This window comes from Equus caballus, chromosome 18, assembly GCF_041296265.1.
Source record: "Equus caballus isolate H_3958 breed thoroughbred chromosome 18, TB-T2T, whole genome shotgun sequence".
In the NCBI taxonomy this organism is placed as follows: domain Eukaryota; kingdom Metazoa; phylum Chordata; class Mammalia; order Perissodactyla; family Equidae; genus Equus; species Equus caballus.
Genome location: NC_091701.1, coordinates 72,690,162 through 72,713,856, shown reverse-complemented (window position 1 = coordinate 72,713,856; position 23,695 = coordinate 72,690,162). Strand labels below are relative to the sequence as shown.

General features: G+C 42.9%; 1 protein-coding gene across 4 annotated transcripts in view; it reads left to right on the top strand.

Annotated features, from left to right (window-relative positions):
* HECW2 (HECT, C2 and WW domain containing E3 ubiquitin protein ligase 2) overlaps positions 1-23,695 on the top strand; it is a 374,671-nt gene that overhangs the window by 36,877 nt on the left and 314,099 nt on the right. Inside the window, exon 1 of one of the 4 annotated variants that reach the window (XM_023622257.2) lies at positions 14,860-14,973. The exons of the other annotated variants lie outside the window; for them this stretch is intronic. The gene's annotated coding sequence lies outside the window, so the exon portion shown is untranslated. Of the gene's footprint in view, positions 1-14,859; positions 14,974-23,695 lie in introns of those variants that run through there. 4 annotated transcript variants of the gene reach the window in all.

Below are 23,695 nucleotides of genomic sequence, written 5' to 3'. Positions count from 1 at the left end.
TAGTCTGATGAATTCCCAGTTGTTTATTTTTTCTTCTGTTTCCCTTGTCTGAGAGGACATGGTATTTGAAAAGATCCTTTTTAGTTCGATGTTGAGGAGTGTACTACCAATATTATCTTCTAGGAGTTTTATAGTTTTAGGACATATCTTTAAGTCTTTGATGTGATCTTTATTCTTTATGGATCTGTGGTCCAAAGCAGGTATTTTCTGATCTCTTGTCCTTGTTATCTTTCTATAAGGGTAAAAATTTATTTCGGGATGATCTGAAAACACTACAAGTAATTTCCAAGCCAGCAGTTTTGCACATCACAGAGCCCAGTGCTTGTTGTTCTTCTGGGCTAATCCTCTCCAATGATTGACTTCTGTTTGTGGATCACAGTGCCCCCCAGCTGCACTGCGTGCTAGAAAGTGTAGCTGGTGGAGATTAAAGTGGAACTGGTACAAGAAAACAAGTATTGGCCTAAGAGGGCAGCTCCCGCTACCTGAGAAGGCAGCCTGAGGGAGTTCGCTTCCCTTTGTGTGCAAAGCGCAGGTTCTGGGGGGTATGGGGTGGGGACACATATTTTGGGTAAGTGAATGAAATACTCCCATGTGACCTACTTCGATTTAGGTCCTAAGACTTCAAATGAGCTTTAGTTAGGAGTTGTTTCTTCAGTTTTTTGCTAAGTCATTGAGCCATTTGTCGAGTTTCCGGGCCTGTGAATATACGACTGAGAAGACATTGAGCCAATGAGCATAAATCAAGAGTTGCTTGTTTTTTGTCACTGTAATTCAGAAATTGTTTTTAAAAACCCTCTACCCCCATCTGAGATGTCTGGAGATTCCTTTCCTGGTGAACAACTCCTTGTCTGCTGCGCCACTTGGGGCTGGTCATTTGAGTGAGATGTCGAGGTTACTGACTGAAGAGATTTTATTGGAAACATGGAAATGACACCATCGTATACGTGTGTTGTGGGTTGGATGTTGTTTATGGCTCAGTCAATGGTGTCTTTGATTAAAAACTCACGTAGTCCGTGGGGCATCGATTTGATTGAACGTAAAGCTCTGTAAGAGGCCCCTTTGATTTCGTGAATCATCAGCCTGAAGTCTCTCCGGACACTTGTTTTGCAAATCAGAGTTTAAATGCAGATGTCTCCTAGACCAACAATTTGGTGCAATTTTCTACCATGTTTTCTTGGTCACTGCTCATCCTGCTAAGGAGCTTGAGGGCAATTGACTAGTGCCTGGGAGTATAATTTTGTTGCAGGGTGTAATGCAAACACTATTACCATTTGTAATGCTCTATTTATTTGTTTACCTGTTTATTGTCTGTCTCCTTATAGAGGAGGAAAGCTTTTCTATTCTTTCCTTCTAGGTTCTTTGGCCTAATAATTAAATTGACATAAGACAGATTAACAGGAGAAAATAAAATTTAATTTTATAGGTGTGGAAGTCTGTAAAAATATGAGACTCAAAGAAGTGACCAAAGCCGGCAGCTTTTGTACCTTTTAGACAAAGAAATGAGAAATTTATGAAGAATTGGCAAGACAAAGAAGTTTGGGCTTACGGTAGTAAATTAGTGAGGAAGTAACAGGGTTTGCGTATATAGGCTTCTCTGCCCTAAATGGTGATAGGGATGTCTCTCTTCCTCCTGGTGCGGGGTTGGGGGAGGAGGGTACCTTTCACATGGGAGATTTACTTCCTGCTTTTCAAGGGGACAAAGGAGGGTTAGAGTGTCCTTCTTCAACAGCTGTTTCTCAAGTAATTTTAATTCAAAATAATCAATTTGCCAAAGTGGCGTATTTTCTTTTTTCTTTTTTTTGAGGAAGATTAGCCCTGAGCTAACATCTGCCACCAATCTGCCTCGTTTTGCTGAGGAAGACTGGCCCTGAGCTCACATCCATGCCCATCTTCTTCCACTTTATATGTAGGACGCCTGCCACAGCATGGCTTGATAAGTGGTACGTAGGTCCGCACTTGGGATCTGAACTGGTAAACCCCAGGCTGCCCAAGCAGAATGTGTGAACTTTAACTGCTGTGCCACTGGGCTGGCCCCCCAAGTGGCATATTTTGGAGTGGCATATTCTGCTCCCCTTCATCGTCAATAGACTTTAAGCAGTAGACATAGCTGTTTTATTCTCCACTGTGTGCCCAGAGCCTAGTGCGGTATCTGGCATGTGATAGATGCTTCATACATATTTGCTGAATGAATGAATGAACTTGAGAGTCCCCGTAACTTCAGGTTATCGGGGAGTCATAGACTTATGTTTTTGACTTTTGTTGGCTAACCCACAACTTCAATTAACTGGATTCCAAAACCTCTTCTAGGTATAGTAGAATCACCTCGTGCAGTCCCTACTGTTGAGCAGAATTTAAACCAAATGGCATTTCTGGGGAAGAACCATTATTTACATATCAAATGCATTTTCTTTTGACTTGCAAAAATGATCATTATCTTCTAGTTTATCTAAATTTGATTCCTAGAAATCAGGTATAGGAAAACATAAGGGCCTGTGAGAAAGGATGGGGTTTTCTTCCCTTCAGCCCCACCATACCCATTTTTTCTGGGGCTTGGAGCACAGCCGTCTCCCTTCTGGGGCCTTGGCCAAGCTAATAGTGGAAACAGTTTAGGTAAAGTGGGATGGAGATGAGATATTTTTGGGTTCTAGGGTTAGGCTGAGAGGAGCCTAGAGACTTTAGTCTCAGGCTGAATCTGGGAGTTCCTTTCTTCTGATTCACTGAAGAGGAAGGACCCACCCCCTCACTGCCGTTCTCACCTCCACCTTGCTCCACTGAAGGAAAATCTAGTGGAACCAAATGGTGGAGACAGCAGCAGAGGAAGATGAGAGGGAACCTGGGACTCTGGCCAAGGAGTTAAGACGCTGAAGGAACCACTGGCAAGCAGAAGAGAGGAAGGACGTCCCAGTGTCTCAGAGTGTCTCAAAGTGATCATGTTAGGAGATGGTGATTTATTTTTATTTTTATTTTTTAAAGATTTTGTTTTTTCCTTTTTCTCCCCAAAGCCCCCCGGTACATAGTTGTATATTCTTTGTTGTGGGTCCTTCTAGTTGTGGTATGTGGGAGGCTGCATCAGCGTGGTTTGATGAGCAGTGCCGTGTCCACGCCCAGGATTCAAACCAACGAAACACTGGGCCGCCTGCAGCAGAGCGTGCGAACTTAACCACTTGGCCATGGAGCCAGCCCCAGGAGATGGTGATTTAGGGAACGATAAAGTAACTTTTTTGTACCGTCCTCTGTACTCTGTGCCTCATTTTTTTAATAGTAAGACTTCTCTGCTAATGGACTGTATTTCTTTTTCTTTTTTTTTTTTGAGGCAGATTAGCCTTGAGCTAACATCTGCCGCCAATCCTCCTCTTTTTGCTGAGGAAGACTGGCCGTGAGCTAACATCCATGCCAATCTTCCTCTATTTTATATGTGGGATGCCTCTCACAGCATGGCTTGACTAGTGTGTAGGTCCACACCTGGGATTTGAACTGGTGAATCCCGGGCTACCAAAGCAGAGTGTGTGGAACTCTAACCACTTGGCCACTGGGCGGCCCCCGGACTGTATTTCTGTTTTCTCTAAAGTTGAAGCTTAGGTCATCTTCTGTGAGTGAGACAGATAAAAGCTGTCTGGAAATTTGAGGATAGTGGAGAAAGTGAGAAATAGTTGTCATGGGAGTGGACCAGAGGGCTGCCTAGGGAAAATCTAGAAGGATTTCTGGGCAGTTGAGGGCCTGAGAGGTACTTTGGGGAATATAAGTGTGTCTGGCATAAACCTGGCTGGTCAGCATCACATCTTCCAAGAAGCCTTCTTTGACGCGAAATCCTCTCTGATTTACGACTTAAATCTCTCTCCCTGCTACTCATACATCCACCTGGCGCTACCTTATAATTCTTTGCATTTTGGCTGAAGTATTAGTTTCCTGCTTCTCTCTTCTCAAGGACAGGGCATGCCTTGTTCCCTCTTTTGGACCGTAGGAGCTAGTGCTCTGCCCATCTCATATTAGCCTCTGAGTAGCATTTGAGTTAGCTGAGATATGGAAGAGAAGCACAAGAAGTGATTCCGGGTGGTGTATTGTTATGAAAGCTGGGGAGTAGTGTCAAATGACAAAAATAGTACAATTTAGTAACTAGTTTGATGTCCTTTATTCAAGGGAAAACAATCCATGGACTGGGGGAGTGCAGCACCTCATGAGCTGTGGAGCACTCTTCCTGAGGGATTTTGGGCAAAAGCAAGTTTTATAGAGTCAGAAGAGACAACGTGGAAACAGCATGGTTGGCTGGGAGGCTGGGGATTTTGTTACAAAGCTAGCAGGTCGTAATTTCTAGGGTCAGGTAAGCTGGCTGCAGCTGAGTTGGAGGATTGTGGTTGGTGTATGTCAGGTTTCCTTGACAGATGCTTGCCATAAGTGTGGCTGACTTAGGTTTAGATTTGTGATGTGGGCTGGGCCACTGGGAGAGTCTTCCATTTTGTGGGTCCCAGTATGTGAATTAACTTGATCCACAAAGAATGCTAAGAAAGAGTGATAGTCAACAGTAAGAAGTGCTAGGAAGGAAAATCAGGAATGAGAAGGGTTGCGTATGGTGTGAAGGAAGTCACTGATGACCATGAGGAGGAGAGTTTCAGACAAAATTTGGATCCTGAAGTCAGATTGCAGAGGCTTATGAAAAGAATGCATGGCTAAATAAAATTATGTTTCCTCAAAATTTAGTGTAATTTTCAATTCATATTGCTCTCTTTCAGATCAAGGAGTAATTATTGTACATCTAAGTTTAAAAGAAATTTATAATGATGTTTGCCGTTTAAACAAAATTATTGGATAGTATGTTTAGATACTTGAAATTGTATGGTACTGCAGAGATGTAAATCTTTATGCAGTGTGGGGGAGATTACACATATATAAAGAAGGATATTAAATTCCAGGATTTGTGTGTTCTGAATTATCATCTGGAATAGAAATTTATCAGTAAACAGAAGCCAACTTTTGCTAGGTGGTGTCTACAAATGTTACCGAGCCCTAAGGGACCACTGACCCACAAGTGGATCCTTTTGTCTGGAGCTGCCTGCGCCCCTAGAACGAGAGTGGGTTCAGAATAGCAGAGCAGAAAGTATTTGTTGATCAACAGATGGAGGAGACAGACCTTCTCCCGGAGGGAAGGCGAGCAGGGTTCTTATGGGATGTGGAGGGGGCGGGGTCTCCACATCATCATTTGCGGGGGTGGGGGGGGGCGTGGGGGGGGTGGGGGCATTGGGGGCATTTGGGGCATGCACAGATCTTCCTGTCTTCCACACGGCACCTTTTGCACGCATTTCCTTTAGTGCACAGCACCCCATCGCCTTCTTGGGCCTTTCTGGTTTGGACTGGTTCTGCCGTGTGGCCATCTGGCGTTGTTCTGACTTGGTTCTTATAAGTAAGCACAGCTTAAAAACAAAGCATTAGACATGGAAAATGTTTTAGGGACTTCCCTGGGTGACAGAAATATTAGTCTTTCCACTTCCTAGAGTGGATTACTTCAAAATAGTTGTGTTTTCTATAGTCTGTCATTTTTTAACAATAGCTTGAACATTTTCCATCTTTGAAGGTCTCATACAAATATTTGCAGAAAATAGTATCTAATTACTATTTCTTTTCACTTAACTTCCTGCCCCTGTCCTTGGCTATAAGTTATTGGGTTTCTTTCTGATAAAATGAGGTGGCTGTGTCTTTTAGTTGTTTTCATTGTGAGACTTTTATTTCTTTCAGTCCCTGAGGTATTGCATTTCTTTGGCTCTTTCTTATTCAGCAGATAGACCAGTTTACCTGGTCTGTTGTGATGACGATGAGAGGAACATGTGGATTTCGTTGAATTTCCTAGTTCCTCTTGGAGACAATGGACTTTTTGCTGGGCAAAAAGACAAATACTTAGATTTTATTCTAATCAGAAGTTTGAATGCTTAGCACTGTCTTGCTTATATGCCAGCAACGAGGCATTAAAGATTTAAAATCTTTATTGATCTTATTAGAATTCTTTTTTAGTCATTAACGTTCCTGGATGTAGCTAAGTTTCCTTTAGTTGACTGTATTTGATCTTAAGATGTAACAAATTACCAGGGCAGAAGATAAGAATTGGAGGTTCTCATTGATCAAACATACACCTTCACAAAAAAGATTATTAAAATAGATGCCTAATAACACACAGATCAATGGAGCAGAATTGAGAACCCAGAAATCAACCCACACATCTATGGACAGCTAACTTTTGATGAAGGAGCTGAGAACATACAATGGAGAAAGGAAAGTCTCTTCAATAAATGGTGTTGGAAAAGCTGGACAGCTACATGCAAAAAGGTGAAAGTAGACCATTATCTTACACCATACACAAGAATTAACTCAAATGGATTAAAGACTTGGCTGTTAGACCTAAAACCATGAAACTCCTAGAAGAAAACATAGGCAGAACACTCTTCAACATCAGCCTTAGTAGCATCTTTTTTTTTTTTCCTGAGGAAGATTCACCCTGAGCAAACATCTGTTGCCAATCTTCCTCTTCTTTTTGCTTGAGGTAGATTTGCCTGAGCTACCATAACATCTGTGCCAATCTTCCTCTATATTGTATGTGGGTTGCCACCACAGTGTGGCTGACAAGTGGTGTAGGTCTGTACCCGGGATCCAAACCTGCAAACCTGGGCTGCTGAAGTGGAGTCTGCTGAAATTAACCAGTACTCTAGGGGGCCGGCCCGCTTAGTAACGTTTTTTTGAAAAGCATGTCTCTTCAGGTAAGGGAGACAAAAGAAAAAATAAGCAAACGGGACTATGTCAAACTAAAAAGCTTCTGCACAACAAAGGAAACCATCAACAAAGTGAAAAGACAACGTAATAATTGGGAGAATATATTTGGAAATCATAGATCTCATAAGGATTACTTTCCAAAGTGTATAAAGAACATACAAGTCAACAACAAAATAACAAACAACCCAAGCAAAAAATGGGGAGAGGATCTGAATAGACATTTTTTCTAAGGAAGATGGCCAACAGGCACATGAAAAGATGTTCAGCATCACTAATTATTAGGGAAATGCAAATCAAAACTTCAATGAGATATCACCTCAGTCCATCAGAATGGCTATTATTTAAAAGACAAGAAATAACAAATGTTGGAGAGGATATGGAGAAAAGGGAACCCTCGTACACTGCTGGTGGAAATGTAAACTGGTGCAGCCACTGTGGAAAACATATGGAGATTCCTTAAAAAATTAAGAGTAGAACTACCATATGATCCAGTATTCCACTTCTGAGTATTTATCCAAACAACATGAAAACACTAATTCAAAAAGATATATGCACCCCTATGTTCATTGCAGCATTATTCACAATAGCCAAGACTTGGAAGCAACCTAGGTGCCCATCAATGGATGAATGGATAAAGAAGATGTGGTATATATACAGAATGGAATACTACTCAGCCATAAAAAAAGATGGAATCTTGCCATTTGTGACAACATGGATGGACCTTGAGGGCATTATGCTGAGTGAAATAAGGCAGATGGAGAAACTCAAATACCGGATGATTTCACTCATATGTAGAAGATAAAAAAACAACAATAATAAACAAACACATAGGCACAGAATACATCGGTTGTTGCCTGGGGAGAAGGGAGAGAATGGGGGAGGGCGAAAAGGGTAAAAGGGCACATGTGTATTGTGATGGATGGCAATTAGATTTTGGGTGGTGAACACAATGTAATCTACACAGAAATGGAAATATATGATGTACACCTGAAATTTATATAATGTTATAAACCAATGTACCTCAATAAAAAGTTAAATAAATAAAAAAATGCCTAATAAATTATGGTACATTCTTCTAATAGAATTCTAATTTACCATTAAAAGTGATGCTGTAAAGAAAAATTTATTGCTAGAAGAAATTCTCTACAATATATTTTTAAGGAAATAAAGCTAGTCACAAAATAGTATAAATTATTTCATGATCTCATTTTTGTATCTATTTACTTATGTATTTATGAATAGAAAAGAAACATCTGGAAGAATATATACCAAAATGTTAACAGGGATTATCTCTGGGAGTTATAAATAAGGATGGCTTTCCTTTTTTTCCTAATAACATTTATAGAGACTGAAAGTTAATACTAAATTTGAAAGGAAAGCTGTTATTTAAAGAACTTTCAGTGAAAATTTCCTGTCTGTGGTAATTTCTTAATTTCCTTTTTTCTTTAGCTCATTGCTACTTCTTAGAGGTACGTCTAGAGTGACAGCGAAAACAATTTCCCAGTTGTCATTCGTTTCGTAAGACGAGTCACATCACTGTTAGAACTTGGGTTTAAGTTGAGATCAGAAAATAAAACTGTCAGGACCAGGAAAGAAGTACGGATGGAGACTTCTAAGTGGGAATTAGGATTTAGGCTTAGAATATTAAGTGAAGGATAGAAGTTCGCTTGGCCTCCTAAGACCAGGACATTAACCAGTGGATGAGTGAACCAAACTAGTGCCAGAGTCTAGCCTGAGATTGCAGACTGGAATACAGTTCAGAAAGGTAAGCGGGTTGGCAAGGTCAGAGTGCTGAGACAGTTCAGCTAGGCAATCTCAAATAGAATGGACAAAGGATCACGTCTCTGACAGTTGAAAACCCAACAAGAATTGGGCAAGCCTCCAAGGTGAGTGTTGCCCAGCAGGTGACAAGTGTCATCTTTTCTTTCAGGTCCTGTGCTCATCAGTGAAGCCTGTCATCTAGACCTGGCAAATGACTGTCCAAACCCCTGAATCATGCCCTCTGTCACCTTTACCTGGTGGTTCACATACCTCGTGGGAGATGGCCCATGGGCCTGTTCACCCCAGAATGTTAGAGCGTTGCCTGAAACCTGTCAGGTCGATTGGTAAACATACTCTGCTATGAGTATCATTTCTCATTCAGTTTTTCCTGGGAAAAATGTCTGTGGTGCAATGCTGAAGAAAATTGCTTGTATTATAATCTGTCTACATAGAAGCTTTAACCAAAAAGTGCTTTTCTGTAAGGAAAAAGCTATGAAAGTAAGTTTTAGTCAAAGTAGTTTCTGTGTGTGGGTATGACTTTAGTGTAGACGTTGAAGGATGCGGTGATATTAAAAGAGAATGCGAATGGTAAATATCAGGGAAAATATAGTTTTGACCAGAAAAATTAGATTTAGGTTAATGAAATATTCTTTGGAACCATTAAAAAATGTAAATATATGGATAAGTCTTAAAAACTTGTTGAAGGACAGAAGACCCCAAATAATATATTACAATATAGTTCTACTCACATGTGATTCAGAAACAGGTGAAACCAAACTATGTTGTTTTGGGGATGTATTCAGAAGTGGTGGAATTGTGAAGGGAAGGGAGGAAGTCATTTTCCTGAAAGTAACGATAGTGAAAGCTTCTGGAGGAAGCAGGAATTTATGGTCAGGAGGGGGCACACAGGGGCTCCTGGCTACTGACTCTGCTGTAGTTTTTCAACCCAAATGGCAGTCACAGGTTCTCACTTTATAATTATTTGTTACAGAGTATATTTATGTCTTCTGCATTTTCTGTATCTGTTTTCTTTTCTTTTTTTTTTTTTAAAGATTGGCACCTGAGCTAACAACTGTTGCCAATCTCCTTTTTTTTTTTCCTGCTTTTTTCTCCCCCAGTCCCCCCAGTACATAGTTGTGTATTCTTAGTTGTGGGTCCCTCTAGTTGTGACATGTGGGATGCTGGCTCAACATGGCCTGATGAGCGGTGCCCTGTCCACGCCCAGGATCCGAACCAGTGAAACCCCGGGCCGCCGAAGCAGAGTGCGCGAACCTAACCACTCGGTCACGGGGCCAGCCCCTGTTTTATTTTCTAATAAAAAGGCTTTAAAAAGGATGTAATGACTACCATAGCGAGTATGCAGTCTTTGGTCTCAGATTTAAAGGGCTCCTAAGTTTGTGTTGTGGGTTGAATTGTGTCCCTCCAACGTTCATGTGTTGAAGTTCTCACCCCTCGTACCTCAGAATGTGACCTCGTTTGGACATGGAGTCCTTACAGAGGTAATCAAGTTAAAATGAGGAGATTTGGGTGGTGCTTAATCCAACATAATTGGTGTCCTTATAAAAAGGGGAAATTGTGACACGGAGGGAAGATCTGGTGGAGAGACATAAGAAGATGGCCGTCTACAAGCCGAGGAGAGAGGCCTGGAACAGATCTTTGCCTCACAGCCCTCAGAAGGAACCAACCCTGCTGACACCTTGACTGTGGCCTTCTCCCCTCCAGCACGGAGAGACGATGTCTGTTGTTTCAGCCACCCCGTTTGTGGTGTTTGTTACCACAGCAAAGTAACACGGTTTGGAAGACTAATCAAGATTTTACTTTATTTTTTTAATCAGTAGGTTTACTTATTACAAGTGACCGGCTTTAGGGTTTTTCAAAGAGGAGCGCGGAGAACCCCTTTTCCCGTGTGACTCAGGCATCTCTAATTAAGGTGACTGAAGAAGGCTAGGAGCAAGTATGTGGTTTATTCTCAAGTCGTAAAGGTTTTGTTTAATATAATAGTTATCTAATTATTTTTCAGAGTTCTGACTATATTTTTTTGCCTTTTCTATTTTCGTAAACATCTGTCTGTTTCATATAGTGACTTCACACTTGATTTCTTTTCTTTTCTTTTTGTGTTTTTCATGAGGAAGATTGGCCCTGAGGTAACATCTGTTGTCAGTCTTCCTCTTTTTGCTTGAGAAAGGTTGTTGCTGAGCTAGCATCTGTGCCAGTCTTCCTCTATTTTCTATGTGGCTCGCCACAACAGCATGGCTTGATGAGCTGTGTGTAGGTCCGTGCCCAGGATCCAAACCTGTGAACCCTGGGCTGCTGAAGTGGAGTGCATGAACTTAACCACTATGCCACTGGGCCAGCCCCACAGTAGATTTCTTATGGGTGTTATTTAAGCAATGAGTTGCATTCCTCTATTAAACTCACCCATACTGTAAAAAACAGACCTCACTCAAGTTCCCTCAGCTGATGGAGCTGCCCAGGAAAGGAGATTCACAAATGATGTCTGACACTACACTTCCGCTCAGTTGGCCCTCAGTTGCTGGTGTAGGATGTCTCCTTGCTGCCCTGGAAACTAAGCATGATCATGTGATAAAGTCTGACCGTCGAGGGATGGTTGCCCCCTCCATTTCTGTTTCCTCCTTGCTGACTCAGACATGGTGAGACTTGAAAGAGCCATCTGGCACTAGAAGTGGAACCTCTTCCTGCCTGGACTGGTTACCTCTGGACTGTGAAATGTTAAGATGTAAATATGTTCAAGCCGCTTTGCTTTTCGATTTCTGAGTAATAGCACCTGTGTCTATACCCCCAACTAATACACCCCAGTAGTTAGAGGAAGGTGAGGACTATAGGTCTCCTGCCAACTCCCCTACCCCAGGTATGAAAGCAAATGTTTATTTGTTAGAGGGCATGAAAATACACCTAGAGGGCCGGCCCGGTGGTGCAGCGGTTAAGTTTGCACATTCCGCTTCAGCGGCCCAGGGTTCGCTGGTTCGGATCCCAGGTGCAGACATGACACTGCTTGGCAAGCCATGCTGTGGTAGGCGTCCCACATATAAAGTAGAGGAAGATGGGCATGGATGTTAGCTCAGGGCCAGTCTTCCTCAGCAAAAAGAGGAGTATTGGCGGCAGAGCTCAGGGCTAATCTTCCTCTAAAAATAAAAAAACCAACATCTACAACCTACTTTGTCAGTTTAATAAAGTTTATGTGTTTGTCCTTTTAGATGTTCCCCACTTTGCTTAATAGAGTCACTGGAGGTGGATATGACAATGTTGTAGAGGCAAGATTCAGTTAAGCTTAGAGTTGGCATTAAACAGCCAAAATTGTCCAAATAAAGTGTGCCTGAGTGCAGAATCCAGCGTGGGGCCATCCTGCTGAGTCAAGCCTTGTAAATAGGTCAGGTTATATCCCTTCATGGAATAGTGGGGTGCCCCTTAAGTATTTCTAGCCAATTCGCAAGTCTTGAACATCTCCAATTTCAACAATAAAAGCCCATTTCTAATTTCCATTTTGGTAACTGACAACCTTAGATCTTTATTGGCGGTAAAGACAGTGAAAATCTTATAGTAGCTGTTTCTTAATGTGGCCTTTTGATTACCTGATTCTTCAGAGTGTATTCTAAAGGAAATTTCAGACCGCTTAATGGTAGCTGCTAGCGTTATGCTGCTTCTCTCAGCTTCTTGCTGCTTCTCCTTCTACTCTCTTTCTCTGCAGCCCTCCATTATACCTTCTCCCCAGAGTCCTCATAACTTTTGATTATTCTTGGCTTCTGCTTTAGAGTTTCAGTTTGTTCTTCCTCTTGATTTTTTCCATCCTTCTACTATATGACAGCTGTTTCTGTATAAGTTGCATTCAAATACCCTGGGAAAGGATCTTACTGAGTTGCTTAATCCCTATTCAGTACCCTTTATTCATCCTGGGGCCCAGCTCTCTTGCTTGGCCACCTTGAAGACCAGGGGTCTTTCTCGTGACCAGACTACAGCTGACACCTGGAGGTCAGGCACCAACCCCTGATCCAGTCAGTTGTAGCCAGGGTTGCAGGATACCTTTTATAAAGGTTGAAAACTTGTGTGTAAGAAACTGTTTCTGGACCCGTTGTTCTTGTTTTTTTATTTTTTGTGAGGAAGACTGGCCCCAAGCTAACATCTGTTGCCAGTCTTCCTCTTTTTTCATGAGGAAGATTGTCCCTGAGCTAACATCTGTGCCAATCTTCCTCTATTTTATGTGGGATTCCACCACAGCATGGCTTGACTAGCGGTGCTAGGTCTGTGCCTGGGATCTGAACCTGTGAACCCCAGCCCGCTGAAGCAGAGCACGTGAACTTAACCACTATGCCACTGTGCTGGCCCCTGGACCCATTGTTCTTGAAGACAGGGAATATACCAAATTTCTCAGACCCCTCTCCAATACTTTCCTTGATGCTTGAAACGGAACAGGGACATAATCACAAACCAGATATTCCAGTAAAATTCTGACAAGTGTAATTAATTAAATCCCCTCAACTAATGTTTATAGAGTGTCTGCCAGACACTGTGCTAGACAAGTCAGCCAGTCATACCAAGAGCTGAGTTGAGTGGAGGAGACAAATGATGACAAACAAAACAAAAAAACACTCATGACAACACCTTGAGGAGAAGGCCCCTGTTTCCTTCTCTCCATGGCCTGGGTTAATTAGGACAAGGAGCTGGGAAGTGGCCCTCAGGGAATCTGGCCACAGACAGGATTTGTGCCTGAAAGAAGGAAGGAAAGTAATACGTTGCAGCCTTTATTTGCATGAAAGTTGGCTGTAATAGGGGCTGAGTTTACGGAGATGCACACTTTTGTCCTGTGAATTTCTTATAGCAGTGAGCATAAACAACTCCTTGTAATCAAAATAATGTGGGTTTAAAGAGCCCACCGTAATCAAAATATGAGCTGTGTGTTCACCTTAATTGCAAATAGCGTTGGTATATCTTCATCATTGGAAACTGTTGAGTATGCCATTTTGCTACAGTAAATGGTTTTTTGATGCTAAAATTCACTGGAAGGAATTCACAGCATTAATTTGGAGGATTTGTGAGTTCTCTTGGGTGCCATAGAATTTATGAATCTATTAAGTGCTTTTTGATTACTCTCAGTGCTTGGGATCCAGTGATGCATCCCCTTCAGAACTTGGGAACAAGGGCTGTGTGATTGCCTTTGACAGTTAAATGGAGCAGAGACAGAATGGCTTCAGGCTTGCCAGGCAGATTGAACATATGAGCATGGTTTAGGAGAGAACGTGTCAGTGCAAGTGGGGCTGGTCAGGTGTTGAAGGACAGGAGGATGCCCAAGGATGAGCCCTGGCCTGCTCTGGGATGGATATGACTGCTGCTTTAAACAGATGTTGATTAAACATTCAAGTCATATTATACACTGTCCTTGGTCTCATTCCATTTTCTCTGTCAAAACTCTTATATATTGATCAGGACTTTTTTTGTTTACAAGAGATAGAAACCCACCTCCAAGTGGCTTAAGCAAAGAAGGAGTTCATTGTCTCTCATAAATGTAAAGTTCATGGGGCCTCCTGGGCTCAGGCATGGCTCGACTCCGATGGTACACAAGGTTGTCAGGCAATGTCTCTCTCCATCTCTTGGTTCTGCTCTCCTGCTGGCTTCGTTTTCCATCATTGCTCACTCCTTGAGGTGGCTCTCTGTGTCTCCCAGCTCGTATCCTCAGTTTAGCAATCCCACCAATTGCTGGGGCAGTTTCAGCCCTGGGGTTGGCCAGTCCGGGGACATGTGCCCACCCAACCATCTAAACCATAGGTTTTCTTAATCCGGGGCGAGTAGTTCTCAGAAGTAAAATTTTGTAGTCAGAATAAAGTGGAATGGACTTGAATAGGCAGAAATGGCAGTCTTCCTCTGAAGTTCTGTTGTTTGATTTCCATGGGATGTGCCTATGGGAAGAAAATGCATTTGCTTCCAGGCTCCTTGACAGAGTTTTCCCTGTAAATTAATACAATGACATTCTGTGTGTGTGTGATCACATGTAGAGCTTATGAGTTATGATAAGGTGAATTTGTCCCCGAGAGAAGAGTCTACTCTGAATATGGCAACTACTCGGATTCCACAGCCTCCCAGACTGAGGTGCCAGGTCTGGGCTTGAGCAGACAGAGTCTGAGGAACGGGGCCTCGTGGAGCCCTCCTTTCCATTGCTGTTTGCTGTTGCTTTTTCCTTAGGAATTCCCACTCCGATTACCACATTATGTGTGTGGTATGCCAGTTTTTAAAAAGGGCCTGGCAACAGGAAGACGTGAGTTGCCACAACAGATCCTACCTGTCCTCTAGCCAGCATTGTGTTTAATATAAATACCCTCCAGAGACCTCCGGTCTGACTTGCTCTTGGAGAAGTAGCGCCATTATTTTTCCCCGTTCCTACTTCATGCTGTGCAAATGTGGCATTGGATGGAATCCGTTTCCCAGAAATGGTGCCTGTGGAATTGTGAGGTAATCTTGCCACAGTGGGCTCAGACTTTCTGGGGGTCCTAATGGAGTGCTTAGGGCAGAGGGAGGGGTGAGGGTGGAGGGGGGAGTTGGTGTGTAGGCCCTGAGAGGAGGGAAGAGTGGCTGTTGAGGCTCAGCATCTCCGTCCCCTGCCCCTCCACACCACCCCAAAGAGTGAAGGACTCCTGTATCTTAGCTCGAAGACAAATGGGACCTCACTAAGTGCCCTCACCTGCCCCAGAAGGTAAATGTTTTACTCTGGCTTTTCAAGGTCCCCTGAGGCTCAGGGAGGGAGGCCCACTCAAGTCTGGCACCTCATCCTACTGGGGTTCGGGTAGAGGCCTGCCGTCCCCGGGGCTCCTGTGTAAGGGCTGGGGTAGGCGCAAGGCTGTGCTGGTTCTTCTGGGGGAGCCCGGTCTCTTTCCTTTCCTGCGGGCCTCGTTTCTATGATGCCTACTTGAGAGCTGTTTGCACAGTCGCTTTGCCTCCTGCCTCTTTGGATCCCTTTGCCTGGAAAAGCCCTGAAATCTGGGAGCACGGGGCTCCCCAGTAGATGAATTGAATGCCACGAGAAGGCCTACCTAAGGCTTTCTAGATATTTTACCAATTTACCTGTCTTTCTGGGGAAAAGTTACTGTGTCTTAGAACAGGAAGGACAGCACACAGTGGTGGATTAAATACTGAGAAGAGCAACATGAAAGTTAAATTTCTGTAATCACCTCTGCTGTCAATAATGTCAATAGTTTATATTTGTGTAGAGCATTTTATGTTGAGTATATAACTTCTTTATATGCACATTTACACATACGTTAAAAAATGTATTACAGCATTTCCAGATTGTCTTTTTGGGTAGATCTTTAAAATGTATCTTGAGTGTTCTACGTAGGAAATCACTTTTTTATTCTAAGAAGTTATGTGCATCTTAATCTGTAACACTCTTCACTTGTAAATTTGTATTTAACTTAACAGTTAATGTCTAAAATATTTTCTGACTGTAGCAAATGTTTGATTACTAGAATTTAGAAGATATGGAAAGGTGCAGAGAAAAAAGTGAAAATCTCTGAAATGCCCCCTTCCAGTACATTGGCGTCCCTCATGGGCTCTCTTGCATAAGCTGTACCCACATTGCTTCCTCCGTGCTTTCCAATTCTGATTTCTTCACTAGAGCAAGTACATAAAGACTCTTCTGAAGCAGCCTGAGTGAATACTTCTTCTAGAATTTTAAGATTTCCCTCAATCCTTTACCCATTCTTAATTTGACAGAAATATTTTTAGTTGCCTTCCTCTACCAAGTCTTTCTAAAGCATTTAACTTGGTTTCCATAGATACCATCACTGTTTCTTTTTGCTCTCAAAGTTCTGTGGTTTACATAATATTTAATTAAGTTATATAATTACAGTAACAAGAAGAGCTGGCATAAACAGGGCTGGGAACAAACACAGTTGGGTTTTGGGGGCGTGCAACTCAGCTGGTGGGAACAGAGGTGCACATGCAGCCTGGAGGTCCAGTGGGCATCGCTCAGTATGTTTTATGGAGGGAATGAAGAGCATCAGCTATTGGTAGGGTTGGGTAAGTGAAGGCTGGGTTAGAGGAGGTTGGGAGGAGAGTTTTTGATGTAAAGATTCTGATGGATGGAAGGGCACAGATAAGCTGAGAAGAGTTTTATGTACAGTCTCTTGCCACATCGCTCAATTTCCAAGTTCTTTTATTCTTTCTAGTTCCTGATACATTCTCTTTCATATAAGTAGGATGACGTCATTTCTTTTGTGTGATCATTCTGTGGAGAAAGTGTACTGATTAAAAATATTATACTTCCTCAGTGTTTTCTATTCTTTGTTTCAGAAAAATGTATGCAAAAAGAAGATGGAATTTGAAATTGAGATTCTTAGGCATAAATACTCCCTCTCTCATACCTGATTGCTAAGTACCGATCAGTTTCGTTGATGCTAGCAGATTAGCATAGTAGCTTAAAGATTGAGTGGGTCATTAATGGGTGAGCAACTACTTGCTCTTTCAATCTTTAAAAGTCTTAAAGGAACACCAATCATGGATATAAAAATATGATAAAAATATATATTTATTGACTAACATTTTACACAAAGCTCTTGCATGTTTTCTGTCATTCAAGCCTTACCACTTCCTAAGAGGAGGAATGGCGGAGAATATCACCCCTATTTTATACTTTTGTGAAATGAGCCTCAGCGGTGAAGCAATTCACCCAAGGCCCTGCAGTGGCCGAGCTCCTCAGGCAAGAGCTCAGGAATCTTCAGAGTTTCTCTAACAGTCCAGCTTTAGTCTCAACTTAAGACTCTAGGATGCTTCTGGACTTCTGCCACTATTCATGTCAATTGGGCAATAGTTCCTTGTTTTTAGGACTAAAAAAATTGCATAGACTCTTCCTTTTCAGACTACCACTTCTCACTGTTTGAAGGACTTGGTTTCTTTGTTCAGAGATATTTTTTCCATCTTCAAAGAGTATTTCAGCTCCAAGAAAACCGCCATGGCAGTGGGCTGGCTTGGTACAGAGGCAATGGCTGGTCCCCGGGCCAGTTACTAAGCTTTTATTTCTGGTAAGTTTTGATGAGTAGTCTGCAAGCTGGCCTCTGTTCTCTCTCAGTCACAGGGGTTGTCCTTCAAATAAAAATGAAGGTACCTGGGAGGAAAACTTACACAAGCAAAAAACAAAAGTCTCAGAACATGTTGGCTCATGATACCTTTGTGTACTTATACAAACTCAGAGTTTTCAACAAGACAAGTGATTTTTACCTAAGTACTCAAGGCTGGGCATGGAGGGGCGCTGGCTAAGTCTGTGACCCACTGAGCTCCAGAGTGGCTGCTCTGTTAGGAGAGTTATCAGGGTGGAGCTATATCTCTCCCATTAGTGTGATGTGGGCACTTCTGTAGACCTCCTTGGCGGTGACCTCTCTGAGGATTGCTGAGTGTGTGGGGTACCTTTTAACATCCCCAAAATGAATCTGGGGCTGCTGTGCTGGATAGCAAATTGTCCTTTTTATTGCCCTCTCAGTGATTCAGTGTTTGCCAAAGTGTCATCCAGAACTACCTGTGTTAGAATCTCTTGGGGTGGGGCCTGGGAATCTTAATTTTAAACAAGCTACCTATTCATAGGTACTCTAAAATTTGGTAACCACTGGCTCCTTTCTCATCTTCTTTGTCTTTGTCACAGGCATTTGAGATACACTAAGGCTAAATCAGTTTATGGAAGGGGGTGGGGAGGACACAGGGGGCCAAGGTCTCTAAGGTAGAGACACAATCGACGCTCCGGACCATCTCTGTTAGTGTCCTCAGTCTTTCTGCCGAGCGCTCCTCAGCCACACCTCAGCCTGGCCCGTTCTCCGCCCTCGTTCCTGCTGTCCCTGGGTTTATGAGAAGTCTTTCCATAATTGCAATCATCTGTGTCCTGTCTGGTCTGCTTGGCAGGCCAAGAGCTCTGCCACCTCCTGATCCCCAGCTTCCATAAATTATAAACTGTTGGATCCAGCCGGCTGTCTCTAGGTTGGGTGTTTGAATTCCTCTTGGATCTGTTGCCTTCCATCCCGAGCCTTTCTGTCTTCCCACCTCGCACCCTGTTCCCATACATACACAGCACATTCTTAAGTTCCTAACAGGTTTTTTCCCCAGTATCCTTTTTTGTTTTTTGCTTTTGTTTATATCCACAAGCACATTTTCCTGGAAATTCTGCTATGGTGTTAAGGTGTTCGGGTTCTTCCGCCATAGCTGATTTTCCCTTTGAGGTTCCCAGAGGCCTGGGAGGGAGGAAGAAGAATAGTGTTCTTCCTTCTTGCTGGGATGGGGATGACTTTAGGCAAAATTAAACAGAAAGGAATTGGTTTTGTCCTTTCCTTCCCTTTCACTAGTTTCACCTTTCCTGGCCTCTGTATTTGAAGTTAGCCATGAGATGGGTGATGTATATGCCACGCAAGAGATGGCTGATGTGTGGGGAGCTCTTGGCTTGTTCCGTTACCGCTGCTGCTGTCTTCCACCCAACACCGCCACTGATGCGGCCGTCGGAGACCCAGAGAGTTGCAGTGGACTTCTGACTTGACGGATCAGTGCTCAGTTTATTCCTGTAGTACAGTGGCCATTTGGCAGATGAACAGTATGAGTAGCCGGCCTTGTAGCTCTCAGCTCCTAGTCCAGAAAGTTGGATTATGTGCCTGCTGAAGAGCATTTTCCATGTAACTTCTTCTTTTTTTTTTTAAAGATTTTATTTTTTTTCTTTTTCTCCCCAAAGTTCCCCGGTACCTAGTTGTATATTCTTCGTTGTGGGTCCTTCTAGTTGTGGCATGTGGGATGCTGCCTCAGCGTGGTTTGACGAGCAGTGCCATGTCCGTGCCCAGGATTCGAACCAACGAAACACTGGGCTGCCTGCAGCGGAGCCCGCCGACTTAACCACTCGGCCATGGGGCCGGCCCCTCCATGTAACTTCTTAAGATGTATAATCTCCTTTTCCCCTTCAAGCTCGAGGTGAGTCCTGGATGCAGATCTAGGTACCAAATGGCAGACTCTAATGGTTATCAAGAAATTATTAGTTTTTTTACTAGCCCTCTTTCTGCTATCAGTAGAATAATTCTGGAAGTTGGTGGGGCATAGATACATAGGCAGCAGGAGTTTTATGAGGCCGAGCATGCCAGCTTTGAAGATTTATGGGCTTTAGACACTTTCTCTGGAAAGCAAGTGTCCACTGGCATTTCTTTTCTTTTCTTTCTTTCTTTCTTTTTTTAGTGAGGAAGATTGGCCCTGAGCTAACATCTGTGCCGATCTTCCTCTATTTTGTATATGGGATGCCACCACAGTGTGGCTTGATGAGTGGTGTGTAGGTCCGTGCCTGGGGTCTGAACTTGCGAACCCTGGCCTGCCAAAGTGGAGCACGTGAAATTAACCACTGCACCAGCGGGCTGGCCTCTCCACTGGCTTTCTCATCTTTCTAGTTCAGCTCTCTCAGATGGTCCTGTGGCCCATACAGTAGTCTCTTATGCAGAATGCTGCCGCAGCTGTCACAGTTCCGAGTGGCAAACCATGCACGTAGGTGTACCGAGAAAACTAATGAACTCAGAATTGGACAAAGCCAGAGGGTAACGCACATTTTATAGGAACATCAGAGTGTTCTCATATCAGGTTATTCTTCCATGAAATCTATTATCACTGACTTATTCATTGTATCCAACCTTGGCCATTTATAAAAATAGAGTTTAAGTTTTTAGGATGCTGTATAATTCCGGCCCACTTTGCTTTTCCAGATTGTTCCAAGAAGTGCTCCCGAATTATTAAGCCTCAATTACCCATTTCTTCCCTCTGTAACAGTTCTTTGGTAGGTGTTAGAGTGGAAAACAATCTGATTACATTCTTTATTGTCTAGTGATTCCCCTGGAGGTAGTTGGATTTTTTTTTTAGTGGGTAATGATTGTTAAACTCAGATCTCTAATTGATGACATCTGAGCAGTGTAACATAATGAAATGAGCAATTTCAGACATTCTGGGCAAAAGTGAAGAGGCAACATAAAGGAATTTATGACAGTTTGTCCTTGTGTAATCTTCTAAGCTGTCTCTGCTTTCTCTGACTTGTCTTCTGCTGCTTTTGAACTCATGCCGTCTCTGCGTTTCCAAAGTGACTGTAGGAATTAGGGCTGGGTGGGGGGGGAGGGGAAGCATGGCCAGGCCTTCCCTGCATACACGTGGGGTTGACCGTGCCACAGCCCTTAGACCTAGAAAGGTATATGGTGAGGGGATGTGCAGCATTCTCACATATGGGCTCCCAGGGCGGGGTGCTTGAGGCCTTTCATTAAATTGCCCTAGAGCTTGCCTTTAGGGGATCTCTTTATCTTTCAATATGTCATGCAAGGCATCACACACCAAACTCACCCACCCTCTGCCTCAGGCAGCTGAATTGGGTGTAGGACAGTATAAAATTTCTAAACGTTGATGTATTTGAAATCTTGTCCTTTCCTGTGTGTTATGTTGGAAGCAGCACTTTAAGAAACAGCAAAACCAGCATGGTGAACGCTCTGTATTTCTTGTAGTGGTGCTAAGAACCAATCCACATTCATTTTAGTACTGATCATGATTTGGTGTTTCTTCAGTTGGAGTCTTCACCAGCTTTCTGAAAGCAGCGCTGATTTTTGCAAACTTGGAAATCTATTTTCTCTTTTATGGGAGTGCTATAAAAAAGGGAGCTTTATTTTATTTTAGTTTTAAAGATTGGCACCTGAACTGACATCTGTTGCCAATCTTCTTTTTTTTTCTTTCTCCCCGAAGCCCCCCAGTACATAGTTGTATATTCTAGTTGTAGGTCCTTCTGGTTGTGCTGTGTGGGACACCACCTGAGCATGGCCTCATGACGTTTCTAGGTCTGTGCCCAGGATCCGAACTGGCGAAGCCCTGGGCTGCTGAAGCAGAGCACGTGAATGTAACCACTCAGCCACGGAGCTGGCCCTTAGAGGCTAGCTTTTTTAGCAGTTGAAGAAGAGTGTTTTTAGTAATATTGACAATTTGTTTTCTTCTTAGTCATTTGCTGTGCAAATTGGTATAAACTGAAGGAGACCACATTGGTTGGGGTGTTGGCCACTTTGTTAATTTAGTGTTTGCCATTTCAAAACTGTCCCCGTTTAGGTGTGGGGAACTATGTGTCAGTTGAAATAGGATCTGATTTTGGGAACTCAGGCTTGTAGCAAGATGGTTGCCCCTAATAGAATTTGAGGCAAGAAGAGCACAAAAAGTGCCCTGTTCATTCTGGTTATCCCTGCCCAGCCAGGTGAGGCCACTGGAGGAGGCAGTGAGTGCTGTCGTGTTTGACAGTAGAGGTTGACCGTGGAGACGCTGTCTGAGGCTGCGGCGGGCGGTTGTGTTAAGCAGGCTCTCGGGAGCTACTTTTAGCTCTTTGAAAAATTTATATCTGAAAGCCCCAAATCTTCCTCCTGCGTCACAGCAGCTGGCCTACATTCAGAATACGCAGCCTCTCATCTGATATTTATGGGAGCTGGAGTGAGGCATCAGAGAATAGAAGAAGATTTAGCTATCATTTCAACCCCCGTTCTCATTTCCAAGTTTCCAAGGCTGAAAAGATTCTTCCACAGTCCTTAGGTATGTATTTTTTAAAGAGGAGAAAAGAAACAAAATCCTCCTGATGTTTCACACTCCCTGAATTGAGATCTCAGAGCATGTTGCTGCTAATAATTTATTCCTATTTATTAATGCTGACGTATGAGCAGTTTCGTGTGTGTGGTAGGGAAGAGCTGCATAATTTAAGAACAAAGCAGAGTAAACATTTTTGGCTGCACAAGGACAGGAGCCCCTGACACATTCGGAAGACTCATTTACAGCCAGACTAAACTTCCCTGTGGTCAGGAATTGCAGCTGCAAAACAGGATTATGAATAGCTGGATATTAAAATTAGTACATACTACTTTCCAGTTGTCTGATCTCAAGTAGTTTAGCACACAAAGTTGGGACTTTTTTGCAGATGCATATTATCAGTGAAAGCAAATGAAACCAGAATTCTGGGAATAGTGTGCAACAGTAAATCGGGGAGTAGTAATAAAAAAACAAGTCAAATCCCCAGCCCAGCTGAGCGCTCGTGAACAATATCAAAGCGGCAGATGGTCTGGGTTGGAGAGTTCTTGGCATTGAGGATGTACAGTAGCCATTGGCCACAAGGCTAGTACTACCCCAAGCCAAATTTGGTTTCTTGTTCTTGACGCAAAGCAAGAATGGAAGCGATTGTGAAGCTTTCATCTTAGACATTTAATTAAATTCTGTAATGTAACATTGACCTCGTATTGTTTTATAGTGAAGCAAGCTGAGCCAGAAAAAAAGCCTAGTTTAAGGTGACAGTAACAGAGCTACTTGACTAATTAAACACATTGCTAATGGAAAATGAAGAATGAAATTACATCTATATATTCCTTTTCCGGTGCCATGGACAAGGATGCGTATGAGTTTGCTGAGATTAAGGAATAGGAGCTTTTCTGTCCTTCAGCCTGCAGATTTAAGGGGAATGCAGGAGGATGGAGAGGGAAGTGAGATACAAGGTAAGAAAAAACAAAAAGGACGAGTTGTTTCTTGGCTGCTGTGGTTCAAAATAATTTAAAGGGCGAGGTTCATTTGTGGTGGTTGAGGCTGCTTCATATCATGGAAGGGGCTCTAGAATGTCCCACATCAATGACAGACGTCAGTGTGCTAGAAACGTGGCATTGGAAGTAGATAGAGGTCATTGCTTGCTAATTCCCAACCAACGTAGGGGTCTTTCTTACAGTTTCTTCACAGGGGATCAGGTGACCTCAGCTTGGACCTTTTCACATTATAATTTATTTGTTTACCAGAAGATCAACTGCCCAATCCCTAGTTTCCAGGAAGAATGAAAACATGCTAACTAAGCACCTGTCTCAGTCTTCAAACCAACATGGGGAAGATGCAGTTGAAGTTGTGTGCAGGGTAAAGGGATAGGAAGAGGGCACCTGGTTGGTCTCCACATCAGATAAATATTAGCCTGAAAAAAATTATAGCTACAGAAACTGTATGTTATCTTTCTTCGACCCCCATGCATTTTGAATATATTTTCTTTTTTTTTTTTTTAAAGATTTTATTTTTGCTTTTTCTCCCCAAAGCCCCCCGGTACATAGTTGTATATTTTTAGTTGTGGGTCCCTCCAGCTGTGCTATGTGGGATGCTGCCTCAGCATGGCCTGATGAGTGGTGCCATGTCCGTGCCC